This window comes from Ochotona princeps, chromosome 18, assembly GCF_030435755.1.
Source record: "Ochotona princeps isolate mOchPri1 chromosome 18, mOchPri1.hap1, whole genome shotgun sequence".
In the NCBI taxonomy this organism is placed as follows: domain Eukaryota; kingdom Metazoa; phylum Chordata; class Mammalia; order Lagomorpha; family Ochotonidae; genus Ochotona; species Ochotona princeps.
The window spans coordinates 20,520,834-20,536,567 of NC_080849.1; the positions used below are offsets into that span (position 1 = coordinate 20,520,834).

The window sequence follows — 15,734 nt, forward strand, 5'->3', positions numbered from 1 at the left end:
TTGAGCACCATCCACGGAAGGGGAGAGCTGATGGAAAGCCCAGGAGTGGGAGAAAATCCTCAGTAAAACTGCACCTGATGTCTTCAGGGAGATGAGAGGAGATAATACTGCCATAAAGAGAATGAGAGGTTATAAAAAAGGAACAGCCCAAAAAACTAGGGAAGGACTCTACAAAATTAACCTATTAACAGCAGACATTAACCTGTGAATAGGAGGATGGAGGACTGACTTTCTTAGAAGATAAGCTGAGATTTTTCTCCCACTCCTGGACTTGGCTCTTGTCTTGCCAGCTCCTTTCTTTTGTGTTTTCTCTCTCTGCTTCTCCCTCCTCCCTGCATCTTCTCTCTCATGCTAGCAGTTTCCTTTCCACAAATACTAATATCACTAGGTTGGAGAAAGTACAGAGAACAGAGTATCTGTTTGATGCAGGTGGGGATGGAGGCATCAGGGGGATGAAACCTCCTGTCCGTTATGATGAGAACCTCAGAAGGAACATCTAAAAACTCTAGGGGCCAGTGTTGTGAGGCTGGGGCAGGAGTTAAGCTGTTCCTTGCCATCCTGTCATCCTGTTTCGAAGGCCAGTTCTAGTCCCCACTGCTCTACTTTAGGTTCACTTTCCTGCTAATGCATCCAGGAAACAGGATAATGAATAGCCCAGGTACTTGGGTCCCTGCCACCGATGTGGAAGATCAGGGTAGTGTTTTTTTGATCTTGTGCAGCTATCTGGTTGCTGTAGTTATCTGGGGAGTGAATCCAGAGATGGAAGATATTCTCTCTCTCTCCTCACTCTCTCTTCCTTTTTTCTGTCTTCCTCTGTCTCTCAAACAGATAAATAAAACCTTTTTAAAAAACAGGAAATTCAGAAACAGTGGTACCATATGTAAGAGTATGGCTATGCACTGCATTCTGTCCCTCCATGATGTGGATGCTGATGCCTCAGCCCCAGAGCAGCTGGGTTTGGAGTAAGGCAGCTCACTGCTGAACAGAGTCATGGGTGTAGAGTGCTAATCCAGGAAGATCAGTGTCCATACATGAACAGACGCCGGAGAGCACGCTGCATCTACTGGGTGAGGACGGAGCAGGGAGGCTGCCTGGACTCTCAGTATGGAGATTCCACTGCCAGAGACAGAGTCCATGTAGCTACCATCTGTTCCCCAAATTTGACATTTGTTTGCCGAGTCCTTCCTAGACAGCTGCAAGGGAGAAGTCTTGGGTGGGTGGGTCGGAGCAAAGTAGGGATTTGGCCCACTCAGCACCAGGGTGGGGTTGGGAGGAAGCAGCAGACGAAGACTGACCGAGGTAGGGGTGGGACAGCAGTGGCTCTTTCATCTCTGGAGAACCACTCTGACAAGGCGTGCACTTAGATACTCTACAAACTGCAACTCAGCTGCCTCGCCAAACTCCCCAGCTCCCTCCATCCCTTTGAGCAAGGACCACAACTGCAAGAGAGCTGGACACAAGAAGGTCACTGTTGGTTGCAACCACCATGGCTGCTCCCACAGGCTGAGCCCATGTGTTCCTGGAGGCTGCTGGCTTTGTTCCTGAACGTGCCTGTGCCAGGGAAACTCGCTATTGTCATTATGCAATTTAATTAAATCATCAACAGACCAATTAAATACTGTGGCAAAAAAAAAAAAGAAGAGCAAGACCTTGTTTCTGTGAAAACTAGGCTGAAACTTCAGGAAGATTAAATGGAGAAGTTGTTTTTGTTTTCAAAATATGCAAGTCAGATGTGAGTAAAACAGCTGAGAAAGGTTGGGGGAGAACCCCAAGAGCTATTAAGATGGTCCATGCTTCGGCTAGCTGGCAAGTGCCTTTCCTTTCTCATTTCACTGGACATAGAAGCAACTGCCATTGGAAACCAGAGGCCAAGTGACATGAGAGTAATTTGTGTGAGAAGGACAGGGAGACAGTTGCAACCAGGTGAGGGTTTGACGTCACATCAGAACGACGCAGGAACAAGCAGGCTGTGCAAGTGCTGATGCACCCCAATCAGCTGCCCAGCTGTGTCAGGGACTGGGACGTCCACCTTAGCATGCTCGCCATGAGCTGCAGTGCCTGACTCCCCAAGTCAGGGTGGGCAGGGATGACATTTGAGAGCTCAGGTGCTTCGTCCATTGGGTTTTTCCCAGAGCTGACAAAATGGAGGGTAGCCAGTGCTGGCTCCCTCCTCCACTATCCTTCCCTGTTCCCAGATGATGGCAGTATGGGTGGCCTGAGTTCACAGCCATGAAGATGCCAGTCCAGAGCCTGCTGGCCACTGCCTGGGGCTCTTTGACCTGAGACTCCCTCTCTGGACCCTCCTTGGCCAGCCAGGCCTGGGAACTGTCCTTTGTGGATGGAGAGTGCTCTGTGCTCACCTCTCCATAGCCTCCCCAACCTTCAAACCTCTGTCTGCTGCCTCCAGGGAGCCCTTCTTGGTTACCTTCCACCCTGGGTTATCTGTAGGTGTCACTCTGCTGCTCTTAGTCCTCACCAAGGTCCACTGGCCAAAACCTCCATGCCCAACTAAGAAAGTGAAGCTCTTCTCGAGCCCCTTTCTGGATTGTCCCCACCCAGCAGTCTGCAGGCTGCCCGGTTGTACTCCTCCCACCTCGAATGCCCCTGCAAAGGACAGACAACCTGATGAGAGAGAAACAGCGAACTCCCAGGGGTCCGCAGGGCCCTTTCCAGAGCCCAGCCAAGGGAAGGCAGAGTTTCTGGGGTTCCGTTCAACTTGGTTCTTGCCAGCAATTTTAAGTCAGAGATTTAAACACACTAGATGGGAAGTGGTGGAGAGGACCTGGGGCGGAGGGAGCAATGCCATGTGAGTGTCCCTGCTTCCAGAGCTGGCTAACCACTGAAGGAGGTGACCTCATCCTTTTGGAACCCAGGCACATGTACTGCAAATCCTGAGGGAAGCAGTGTAGCTGGGCAGACTTCTTGTAGGAGGTGTGGTGTGAGAGATAGACCCAGGCAGGTAGGGTTCTTGCATTTCGCATGCATGCATGCAGTGCTTCAACCAGGCCTTCAGTGCACCTGTGGCCTCCCTCAGGATGCTCCCGATGCTTCCTTCCAGGTGGGGGAATCTGAGGTAGCAGACACCCCTTCCCCAAGTTGTGCTGGAGGCCCAGGTGGGGGAGCTTCAGAGAGCACTGGCAGCTTTGACTCTTTCCCAAACACATTCTGGCTGTGTGGCAGGGCCCCTCGATGCCTGCTATCCAGGGTAACTCTTTGTAGCATCCCTTCTCTTGGTCAGGTGGGACCTGGGCTGGAACAATCACAGGAACAGCCTCCAACAAGTACTCAGGGTAGAGTGGGGGCAGAAGGAAGCTGGTGGATCCCAGGAAGACAGGCAGGAGGATAGGGAGGGGCTCCAGGTGCCTGGAAATGCCTTGCTCTGGCTGCCACTTACTGCCCTGTGCCCTAGGAGTCAATTTCAGAAAGTTCCCTCTCTCAGGGGTACAGTATTTCCCCCCACACACTGAAGAGGAGGTAAGAATCACCTTTTTCCCTAAGAGAAAGTCTGGCTTGAAGTATTCCCATCACATTGTACGCCAGGTGGAGATAGAACCTTCTGAAAAGCAGGTGTGGCTGGAGGAATGTGAGTTAACAGGATCTAGCGCACCAGGAAATGGGCCGGGGGACTAAAGCCATAGAAGGTGGGGGAAGCCATGGCAGACACAGTGAATTCACTGCCCTGTTCTGCTTCCTGGAGCTCACGAGTGCCGTAACTCCACATTTACCAGTCCAACTGCTGCTGTCCCTCTGTTTGGTCCTCCTCCCTAGTGCTCCCCCAGCCCCACTGGGCACAGAACCCAAAGGGCAGAGGGGGTGACACCCATGGGACAGCTGCCCCATATGCACCTGCCCAAACACTATTTGCCCATGGCTGGCATCAGGATCTCAGAGCTGTATTTTTAAACCTGGGCTCTTTTAGCTCACAGGAGACACCTGTCACACTTCATCCCTGCTAGAGAGCCGTGCGCTTCTGCAGAGGAGCCTTCCCCAGGGACTCTGCAGCCACCAAGATGTGGCCGCACTTAGTTTCTTGTCCTCGCCTTCCAGGAAGAAACCTCATGTTTTTTTCCTCCCAAAAGTAAGTCATTTTTCAATATTATCACAATGCGAATCCCTCTGGCCACTGCGGGGGTGGGGGAGGTAGGGGGTGGCAGGGTGGGGCCAAAGCCTTGCCTCTCTCTCCAGCTCCAGCCCAGCCCCACTGGCAGCCCCTGGCTCAGAATCTGCCAGCCTGGGAACACTTCCCTGAGGCCAGAGAAAATAAAACGTGCGTGACTGAGCGGAGCCCAGGGCGGGCAGCCTGCACATGGAGATTAGGCCTTTGTTCCTTGGCAGGCTTGCCTCCCCACCCCTACCCCAGCCCCACTGTTGGCCTTGGCATTGGGCACAGCCCTCCCTCTTTCTCAGGCTATTTTAAGATTCCTGACCAAGGTCACAGAAATTCACAGGCTTCCAAGGAGCCATCATCCCAAGGAAGGATTGGTTGCCTAAGAAGATGACAGGCCATTCTCTCTCAATCTCTCTCTCTCTCTTCCCCACCCCCATTCCCTTCCTTACCTCCTCCCTCCATCCCTGTTTCTCTTTCCACTCTCTCCATCTTTTCTGAATCAGACCAGTCCAATCGGGCCTCAAGCCCTGGTGGACTCTGTGGGTGGGGTTCAACCCCAGCTCACTCTGCAGGCTTTTGCTGGCTTCCCCATGGTGGGGGCCACTTGAGGTCTGTAGAAAAAGCAATTGGTGCAGAGGGAGCCTGGGAACCCTTTTCTCCCCAGCCTCTCTTCTAGTGCCCTTGGCCCCTTATCAGCGCCTGCATGGGAGTAGCCTCTTTATGCATGAACCAGTATTGACAAGGCAGGATTCACCAAAGGCTGTGGTGTAAGTTATGATTTGCTCTCCATGTTACACAGTTTCTGAGTTTAGATAAATACACAATGTCACGTGTCCTGCAGAGTCAATCTCCCTCCCCTGCTCTTGCCCCAGCTAGCCCCTGGCCAGCACTACTCTTTTGTCACTGTAGTTTCACTCTTCCCTGAGCTCCTTCAGTTGCCATCACAGAATATGTGCTCCTTTTTAGACTTAACAGCTCATTTCTTATTTTCTCTTTTGTTCATCTCTTTAGAAAGCTTTTTGTTGTTGTTGTTCTCTTGAAAGGTAGAAGGAGAGAGAATCTTCATCCATTGGTTCATTCCCCAAATGTCCACAATAGCCTGGGCTGGGCCCAGCTGAAGCCAGCAGTCTGGAACTCCGTCCGATCTCACATGTGAGTGGCAAGGGCCCAAATACTTAGTCCATCTTCCACTACTTTCCCAGGTGCAGTAGCTGGAAGTTGCATTAGAAGCAGAGCAGTGCAGGCTCAAACCTGTACTCAAATGGGATGCCAGGATCACAGGCAGTGGCTTACCTCATGATGCCACAATGCCAACCCCTCATTTCCTATTTTCCCAGAGTCATATCCTGTTTGTTGTCTAGATGTGCTGGAGTTTATTTGTTTACCTCCTGAAGGACATCTTGATGCCTTCTAGTTCCTGGAAATCATAAATAAAACCACTGTTAACATTCATGCATGCATGAGTGTTTGGCGATCTGTGGGTCCTCAGCCCCTTTGGGTGAGCCTCCAAGAATGTGGTTGCTGGGTCCTGGGCAGGCCTGTGTTTAATCGTACTAAACACCCATCCCCAGGACCTTCTAAAGTAGCAAAACTGTTCTACATTTCCAGGGTGATTTTTTTTTTTAAAGATGGTTGATTGATTTGAAAGGTAGAAAAAGGGAAAGATGCAGAAAGAGAGATCTTCCATCTATTGGTTCACTCCCCAAATGGTCACAACAGCCCAGGGCTGGGCAAGGCCATAGCCAGGAACCAGGAATTCCATGCTGATTTTTCACATGGGTGGCAGGGGCCCAAGTGAGCACTTCTGCTGCCTTCCCAGGTACATTAGCAAGAAGCTGGACCAGAGGCAGAGCAGATGGGACTCCAGCCATTATTATGCCCATCTGTGTAAGCAAAACTCTGACAGCAGAAGAGGCAGTCATCCAAGGTTTCACAGCTGGTTGACAGCAGGCTCGGGCTGGGTCTAAACTGCAAGATGCCCTGGCCTCCTGGGAATGCACACCCTTCCACAGGGATGGTAACCAACTGCCCTTAGAAGGAAACTCTGTGGCCTCTGCCCCCTCAGTCCCAACACTCAGAAGTGCAAATTCCAGCCTCGGATACTAGCTGACGACTGCTGTGTGCTGCCATTCCTTCAAGGGTCAGGGGTCAAAGTCAGCAGGACAAAGCCTTAACATACCCCTCACCTGATGGAGGCTGGGGTACGCAGGCCTGGCTGAGCATTTAGTCTCCTCTTTGGCATGGGAGTGGTAGGGAAACATTCTCTTGAGGGCTTGTGTGCCCTTGTCTTGTGCTAATATCAGTTTCCAGATGCTCACCTGCCCTAAGCAGGGACTTTGTGTCTCACATGGTGCAAGCTTTGTGTACAATCAATAAAACGGGATGTCAGGAATTTGCCTCAGCTCTCAGGGCAGCCTCTCTACAGACCCTGAGTGGTGGCAGGGGACAGGCAGGGTTGTAAGCTGTGGCCAGAGGGTCCTAGAAATCTTCAATAGGCTCTACACTGTGCCCAGCCCACAGCCAACTGTGCCTTGACCCCCACGGATACTGTTTCATTATACTCATTAAGTTCCACTGTCCTCAGACCACGTTCTTCAGGACCTTGTGTCTTCTGGATGACAACATGTGGTCTAAATTCTGTAAAAAACCCACAGGCCGTGCAGATAGGGTTGCAAAGGGCTCAGGACATGGCTTAGTCCTGCTCTGGCACCTGCTGACTGGCTGGATCACTTGAAGAAAGTTGCTCAGCTCTTCTGGGTTTCTGGCTATGTCATCTCTGGACCCTTGTGGGAGGAGTCTGCAGCAGGAATTGCACCTGTTTTTATCTGCATCCACAGTAGGTAGCAGACATCCTGGATCAGAGCAGGTGTCCCATACACATTGAATCTGTCCTACCTGCACGACAGATGTGTACTATCATCATAAAGCATCACACAGTGTGAGTAGATGAAGTTCATGCTAATATCAGTTTCCAGATGCTCACCTGTCCTGATCCATATCCTCTTGTTGCTGCTGACAGCCACAGGCAGTGAGATCACATGGACATGAAAGTCCAGGGTCACACTGTTGTAGCAGATGCTGGAGACTGTGCAAGGTCTGCAACCGAGGCAAAGAGAGGGGTGGCATGGAAGAAAGGAATGGGGCATAGAGAACACCTGGGCTCGCAGTACCATCTGACCTGTTCAAAAGTCAAGTGCCTCTCCCCAGCACAGCAGGCTAGAGCCAGGACTGGCCCTTGACAGGCGGGGCTGGCTGCTCATGGAGCTAAGAGCTGGGGAGACAGAGCCTGGACAATGGCCTTTGGCCCATCTCCAGTCACTCCTAGAGCTGCAAGCAAGAGGAGTCAGTCATCTCACAAATTCCATAATAACCCCATGTAGACAAGGGAGCCAGGGTGTCTGGTGCGAAAGCACCCGGGCCAGGGTCTGGGAAGGTCCCTGGAATGACAGAGATCCTGGCACTGGCTGAGGGAGTGTGATGAAGTGGTTGTCTGTGCTAGGGAGGTTAATGGGTAGGGTGGGGAGATGGGACTTCAGATGGTTCCTAGCTGCCTGTTCTCAGCTCCAGCTGACCATGATGGAGAGCATGATGGTAGTTCGAGAGGACTATTGCTGTCCAGTGCAGGCAGACAGACCCAGAGAAGGGCCAGAGCTTATCTAAAGCTCCTAGGAGACCCCCTCACATCTCCCAGGCCTAAATTTTGTCGCTGCTTGCTTACAACCATTTTTGAGATTTAAAGCACGTTCCAAAAAAAAAAAAGGAAAAAGCTAAGACATAGAAAAAAATTATTCATGTTATTTATTCATTCTCACTTGGAGAAGCTGTTAGCTCTAATGACCTTTCCAAATTAATAAAATCTGTAAACGCTCAGTTGTTTATCACATACTTGGAGTTGCACCTTTAAATAGTCGAAGGAGCTGCAGGTCTACCAGGGATATTTTGCTCCAGGCTCTACATGTTTCAGAGTTGGGGCAGAGGAGCTATGATTAGAATGCCCTGAGAAAGGAGCCAGGCAGGGGCCCAGCCCAGCATATGCTAGGCCAGGCAAGAGGACCTATGCAGACAAAGAATGTTCTCCACAATCCCACATCCAGGGGTTTATTGGAGGAGGCAAAATGTTTGGACCTGTACATAAGATAGCTCCTGAGCATGTGTTTGCTTGTCAACTGTGGCGTTCAGAGGAGAGGACGTTGGGAGGAATCTAGAAGGTTTCATGGCAGAGGCATGATGTGATGTGAACCCAGTAGTCACACTGGGCCATGTGGAGAGTCCAGGAAAGGGGTTTCTAAGCAGGATATAGAGATGAGCAAGGTGTCAGAGCCAGGTGCCTGGGGAGGAAACAGGTAAGAGACACCAGGGAAGGGGCTGATCTGTGAAGGGAGGTCAAATTGTGGCCGGGAATGGTGATGGACTTTGAGATGCAGGTCCAAGAGGGTCCTGTACTCTGAGTTACAATGTGTACTGTGTTCTCCAGTCCTGATGATTTTCACCCTACCCAAGCTCGCAGATGGTACCTGTCAGTCCAACTCCCAGAGAATTTCTCTTGCAGAGAAACACTCTGTTGTGTTCCTGTTGCAAGATATTTTTTTATTGCAGTCACATATATGTAAGATGAAACCCTTGTAACCACTCAGTGGCATTAAGGACACACCTCCCCAAACAAAATTCTGTCCCCATCAGACCTACCTTCTCTAGCTCCTGTGTCGAACAATTTGATGAACGCAGGAAGCTTCTAACTAGGACCATATAATATCTATCCTTTTGTGCCTTTTTTGACCATGGTGAATTCAATATTTAACAGTGTTGTAACACTTATCAGCTTCTTCTTTCAAGACTCCATGCTATTCCAATATAGGGAGGTATCATTATTTTTTTGAAGAGTCACAGAGAGAAAGAGAGACCAAGAGAAAGATCTTCCATCTGCTAGTTTGCTCCCCAAATGAGAGCTGATCCAAATCCAGGAGCCAGGAGCTTCATCCAGGTCTCCCACATGGATACAGGGTCCTGAGAACTAGATATATCCTCCACTGGTTTCCCAAGCCATTATCAGGGAGCTAGTAGAGAAGTAGAGCATCTGGGACATGAACTGGTGCCCATATGGGAGTGCCAGTGAAGCAGGCAGAGGCTCAGCACCAGCCCCATGGGAGGTACCCATTCATCTGCTGGTAGACACTGGCTTGCCTTCACCTTCTGGGGAGTATGGATGCTGCTGATCTGAGCAAGGCTGCATCCATGTCTTTCTGAGCGTCTTGCAGGAGGATTTTGAGATTTTATAAAGGCACTGTAGGCTTTCATACCATCAAGCCTGATGTACCAACCCTCACTGCTGTGCTCCCAGAGCAGCAGGTGCCAGCCACTCACTGCCCAAGTGTCCCACCTCTCCACTTGTCGGAACACAGATGGGAGGCCAGCTGCCTGCCCATGCCACTGCTGTTCTCCACACCATGCTTAGCCACCATCAGTGCTTGAGGCAGTGTCCCAGCCCCTTTACTTTCCCTTCTTATCCTGAAATGCATTAGTCATGTTGAATTTTTTTCCCTAGCCCAATAGACAGGAATTTTGTGCCCCTGCCTGCTAAGTCTTCCCCTGGCCTTCCATACTGCATTTCACTGTGGTTGCCCACGATGATGTCTAGGACCAAACCCTTCCTTCCTGCAGAACCCAACTTCCCCTTCAAGCATTTCAGCCCCTTCCCCTCCTCCCTCCAAAAAAACCTGCATCCGCACGAGCAGCATGAAAGGGCATCCTGTCTGAGGGCATCCTGTCTGGAAGCATCGCTGCCTCTGGCGTTAATTGCCCAAACTCACATGACAACACATTAGAGTGGTGACACTCTCAGGCGAGAGGCAGGAACATTCGCCATTTGGGCTGGCATTGTCATTAACTCAAGTCTTTGGTGTCAACTCCCTCCCCTCACGGAGAGCTCCTGCCTGGCTTCGCCCATCAACCTTGGCGCTGCATTTTCTGGCCTTTGTCGGTGTGTGTCAGCTCTTGAACATTATTTAAATGTAGTTTGGGAGTCCGTGAATGCAATTACCATTGTGTTATTATTCAGAGGCAGATTGTTAAGATGCAGGCAGCTGTACAAGGAGATGCCCTGTGCTGTGAGGTCCAATTTAGGAGGGCCTTGCGCGGTGCGCGCAGGGTTGCTAGGCAACCTCCTGCTACAGAAGTGGAGGCCTCACTCCGGAGTGGAAAGGAGCCCGGCGCCTTCAGGGAATTGGAAGCAGTGGTCAATTGGAGACTGGCACGGCGCCGCCGGGGAGGGAGTGGGCTGGGGGCGGGCCTCGGGGCGCGCCAAGGGTGCCCACCCGGCTGGCAAGCACGTGGCGCTCCCGGGGAGGGAGCTCACAGAGGAGGTGCAGAAGCCCTAGGTGGGCCAGGAAATTGCCCAAGGATACCCAGGGCAGATGCTAATATGATTCTGCTCCGTCCCTCTCTTCTCTTTGCAGGAAATGAGCAGATTTGCAGCCAAACTGGTGGCCTGAAATTTACGACCGAGGCGCCGGTGCTGGTGAGTGGTTTTCACCTATTTTGATTCTGTGATGTAACAGTGTTCTGAAAAGCAGGTGGGTTTCTCTGTGATAGAAAGGGAGCATGGCCTGGATGGAGAGGGCTTGGAGCTCTGCTGCAGGTGCCTCTCTCTGGCTGGGCGGGGCTGGAGCCAGGCACCCAGGGCACAGAATAGCAGGAGGTGGCTTGGAACCTTGGCTCTGCCCTGTGGATGGAGGCTGTCCCCGCTGGCTGTCAATGGACAGGCGTGCAGCAGAGCAGGACCCCTCTAGGGACAGAGATGAGCATATGTACAGCTTGAACTTTCCTGTTAGATGGACCGACCATATTTGCAACAGTAAAATTTTAAATAAGCTATGAAACAGCCTGTTAAACTCAGGGCAAACATCCAGACCCATCCGCTCATCAGTAAGAAAATATCGTTAATCATCAGGCGCCTGGAGTCACCTGGAGGCTCTGCGAAACCCAAGAGAAGCAGCAGGGCTGGGCCGTGCTTCTGAGGAGCTCCTGATCTAGTGTGGAAAGAGAAGATGTCAGTATGTGAGACCATCACAGAACTTTCTGGAAGCATTTATCATCCAGCACTGGTTGCCTTGGTACATGCTGATGACGGACAGAGGTCAGAGAGGAAGGAATAGGAACAGAGGCAAAAGGCAGGGAGACATCACAAGGCCCCACATGGAGGATGGTAGTGGGATGGGTGTGACCGGAAGGGAAGGGAGGAAAGTCAAGTTGGACAGGACCAGGAGCTTCAGGGCTCAGAATAGCAAGTGGAATGGACACCAGAGAATCTGGGTGCAATTGAGTATCCCTCATCTGTGGATATGGAAGTCCTTTTCTATCAGTTTTGTCACTGCACCATGTAGAAAGGGCTCTGTGAATTTACTGTTGAACTTGAGGTTGAAATCCACCTTGAAACTCTTTCCTGTGTCTCTCAGTGAAAAAAAGAAAAGCAACGTCTGAAGGCAGCCACAGCAAGGGCCTTACCACTCCTGCTTCTGGAGACTAGAGCTGGAAACACCTGCAAGCTGCAGGTGCACAGTCCCCAAGATACCTCTCCTATGTGTCCTTGCCTTTCCCTGGAGCCACTGTTCCTTCAGGGAGCTCTGAGTGACAGACAGGAAGAGGGCAGCTGGGATTTATTTATCTAACAAAGGGCAAGTCGTCATTTGTTCCCAATAAGCTGAGGAAACTAGATTGCTGTAAATTCCCGTAGCAGCCATCAGTGTTTACATAGCGTTACTTGTTTGCAGCTCATCTGGCCGTCTACCTCACGGGCACCCTACAAAGGCTCCATCAGTGTGGCCATTTTACAGATGGGAAACTGAGGTTTGGAGTGACTAGGTTTGCTCCAGTTCACAGACCTAATCCGTGGGAATCAAAAAATAATCGTTGATCGCCAGGTACAGGTCACACTGACTCTCCTCTGCATGGAGGTGGAGATCTCTGGCTGTGGGTCAGACCTCTGGGTTGGCCCACTCTCACTCTTCATCCCTTGGTCTCAGAGGGTCTGAGTGTCAGAATCCTGTCTGTCCAATCCTATCCATCCCAGAGGTCAGCATTTGCCTGTTGCTGACTGTGTTATACTAGTGGTCTTTGGCAGAGCAAGAAGATGGCAATGGTTCTGTCCCCAAAGATGATGGCTCCTTCCTGTGTGCTTCTAACACCAGACCCCATCCTTGCAAGAATGGCAGAGAGCTCCTTGTGGAGCCATTGTTGATGGGGTTTAGTTGGTTCTTCTACAAGCGAAGTCTGAGATGTGGTCCAGGTGCCTGTGCTGCATCTTGTAGCAGCTCTTTGGAAACACTTGTGAGGACATCGGCTTGATTCACACTGAGGGTCTGCAGTGATGTCAGGTGTGCAGGCAAGGGGCGGGGCTCAGGGCACCCCTGTGACATTAGCTACCCTCACACACCTGCACTCCTGCTGCGAGTGCAGCCTGCAAGGAATTACCTTACACAAAGCAAGGATCGTCAGAAGGTCAGTGTCAAAGCCAGGTACCACACTCTTGCCATCTAGAGCCTGCGTGCCCCACCAGCTCTAGAGGACTGAGCAGGGAGGGTGTCAGTGGCACATGCACTCAGACCTGCAAGCTTCGATGTGGAGAACACAGGCACAGGCCTGACCCAGCAGGCGTTGTCACGGCAATGAGTCTGCGTTTTAAGAACACAGGTATTATAATAGAAGCCAGCAATGCCTAAGTCTGTTGCCACCGGAAATGATATGTGCTTCTTTGGAGACTAAAATTTAATTCGTAATAGGTAATACTGTCCCGTGGTTCTGCATTCACAAGTATCAAAAAGATTTCTGCAAAACTTATGTCCATGCCCTGGCCCCACAGGGCCCCCTCCCTCAAGACAGCTGTTGTGACCAAGGATGGGGTGGGGAGGTGGGGTAAGTGCACACCCACAATGGGGAGGTTTGACTAGAAGATTCTGCCTTCTTAGGGCTCTGGCAGCAGAGGCTGGAACTATTCCAGAAAGGGGTGAGCTGAAATGTGCCTTTAGTTCAAGAATAGTTCCTAACTAAAAAAAAAAAAAAAAGAAGAATTCCTAACTGAACAATCTGAACTCAGTTGACTGGTTCATCAGATATCAAAAGTTTGCAATGTCCCCAAACTCCATGGGGTGACCATATAAACAATGGATGCAAGACTTGCAAACGAGTATTGTGATTTCCAGTTGCAAGTCATCATCATCATTATTTAGAGCAAATTACACATGGAGAGATTGTGGGACAGCTCTTGGAATTCCTTCAGACCTCTTTCAAAAGGGTTTTAGATTTCAGGGAATTTTCTGTGTCCTGCAAATGACTGCGGTCTCACTGCTGCAATCTGTGTATGATTGAATGACTTCCTAAAGAGTTGGTTTCCAGAGTATCATTAGATCTCCTGCGTTTTCAGCTCCTGGTTTGAGAAGGGGTTTGGTGGTCCTCTTCTGGTCCTTTCCCAGCTCTGGAACTGGCTCCTTTGTTGGTGCACAGCTTGTGGTGGGAGGCGTGGAGGCAGCAGCCAGTCACCTGTTAGGGAATCTACACTATAAGACAGACACACTGCACAGCTGAGTCTGTTCTGTGCCTCTTTGCTCTCATCATGGATTTTCAAGGCCACGGGGCTCACCTTGCACTGCTTCATAATCTCCTGGGCTTGGCATGTATTTTTTTCCCTTTGGAAACAAGCACCTTCCTTCCTGCTTATACTCCACTATTGCGGGAAAAAAAAAATCCTCCCACTTGTGCATGACCTGCTGCAGCTCTGGTACGGACTTGGGTGGCAACTCCCAGGAGACCATCGAAAAAAATCTCATTTCCTTCCAAGAAATAGAATTATTATCTTGATTGAAATAATGTCTTTCCTCAACCTGCAAGCAGATAAAGCATCACACTGGTGAAGTTTCCTTATCACAACCCAGTTTGCAGGACAGAGTAATGGCCTGTCAGCTGCCTTGGGGAGGGGTGGGCAGCGGGTTCTGTGATCCAAGTGCTCAGCTCCTGTCCTGGTGGGAATTAGACCATGTCTGGTGCAATATACAATGATTCCACTAATGACACATGCCACTCTGTGAAAAAGGCGGGTGGCAGGGAGGTCAACATGGCGTAAGCCATGAACAGAGCCACAGCCCACAATTGTGGTGGTTGTTGCTTCTGAGACAGCATTTAGCACACGCTGGGGATGCTGGGGTCCTTTCAGGAAGTGGACCTGTGATCCATGAGCCAAAGCTTGTAGGGCTTCTGCCAGAGGATGACTGGTCTTGAGAAGCGGGTAGCTGGGTCTGCTCTCAGGGAGGCCACCAGGCCATCTGGCAGCTCGATCCAGGTCCAGGTGTGAAGCAGGGACATAGAGGGTCTGAGTTCCAGCCCTACCCATGCGCTTGTTGATGTAGCTTTGGGCTGTCTTCATTGCTTATATAGAGGGTGACCATGGGCATCAGAAGGAGGTAGTGAGGCAAGGTTTGTGAGAAGTTTTGGAGACCAGCCTTGTCCCTCCATCATATCCCACTCATTGAGTCTCCTGCAGGACTTCCAGGGATTAACCCACTGGCTCTCCCGGGTACTTTGCTCCATACACTAGTCAGGTGAGTCCCCTCCAGGCTTGTCCTTGTTCTCACCTCCTCTGCAGTCTGACCTCAGTTCTCTCCCCTTGGAAATGAAGTGCTTCCTCAGTGATAGGTACTGTTGCCAACCATTTGCCGTGCATTGCCTCATTCCAGCCTCACAACAGTCATGGGCACTGGGAATTTTTTTTACCCTCTGCCTATCACAAGGGTAAAGGCACAGAGAGATAGAGGAACTTATCCAAGATCACACAGCCAGTAAGTGGTGGCGCTGGGACCTGAAACCAGACAATTTGCTTGGAGTCTTGACAACGTACTATTGACCATTGCAAGACTAAATGATGAAGTCCAAACAGCCTGGCTCTCAGCCATCACCTGGGGTGAAGAGAAGTTGGATAATAGTCCTCCCTGTGTATTGTTCCAGGAGCCTATGGAGGGGTCCTTGCACTGGGTGGCAGGCTGGGTGCTGTTCTTGCCAAGTAATCTGTTGAGGTCTACCTGGAAGCTCAGGATCCTCTACTCACAGGGCACCGTGCAAGGCAATCCAACTGTGTATACATACAGAGCACCAATGTGTACAAGATTTGGCCTCCATTTGGCCCACTCCCCTCTTGCCCGTCATCCTACAGAGCCCCATCCCAGGCCAAGACTTACCCAGAGAAGGATGCCATGCCCCTGGCCCTGTGCCCTCAGCGGGCCCCTACCACCAGAGTCTTGTCTACACCAGGGGAGCTGGTCTGTCAGTGAGTGAGCCTGATTGCCGTGGCAATCACCAGCTGAATGAAGTGATCTGTAATACATCTTCATCTGAAATGCGAACAGGTGTGCAGGGAAATCAACATTTATCAACATGATTGGTCTTGGGAGATTCATAGAGAATTTGGGATTGCTCAAGGATACTAAAGAAAGGTAGACAGAGGAAAAAAAAATCTAGCCATCAGGATTTTCACAGCCTGGCCTATAGCAGCTTCTGGAACAACATTCTAGTCCCCCAGCTCTGGCCCTTTAGCATTCCTCCCAAGTAGCCATCTGTCAGGCCACACCTCCTGTGGGAAGCCTTC

General features: G+C 50.8%; 1 protein-coding gene across 1 annotated transcript in view; it reads left to right on the plus strand.

The window, feature by feature from the left end:
• Nucleotides 1-15,734, plus strand: part of ZBTB7C (zinc finger and BTB domain containing 7C) — a 279,974-nt gene that overhangs the window by 154,066 nt on the left and 110,174 nt on the right. Inside the window, exon 3 of the mRNA XM_058677027.1 lies at nt 10,561-10,622. The gene's annotated coding sequence lies outside the window, so the exon portion shown is untranslated. The remainder of the gene's footprint in view (nt 1-10,560; nt 10,623-15,734) is intronic.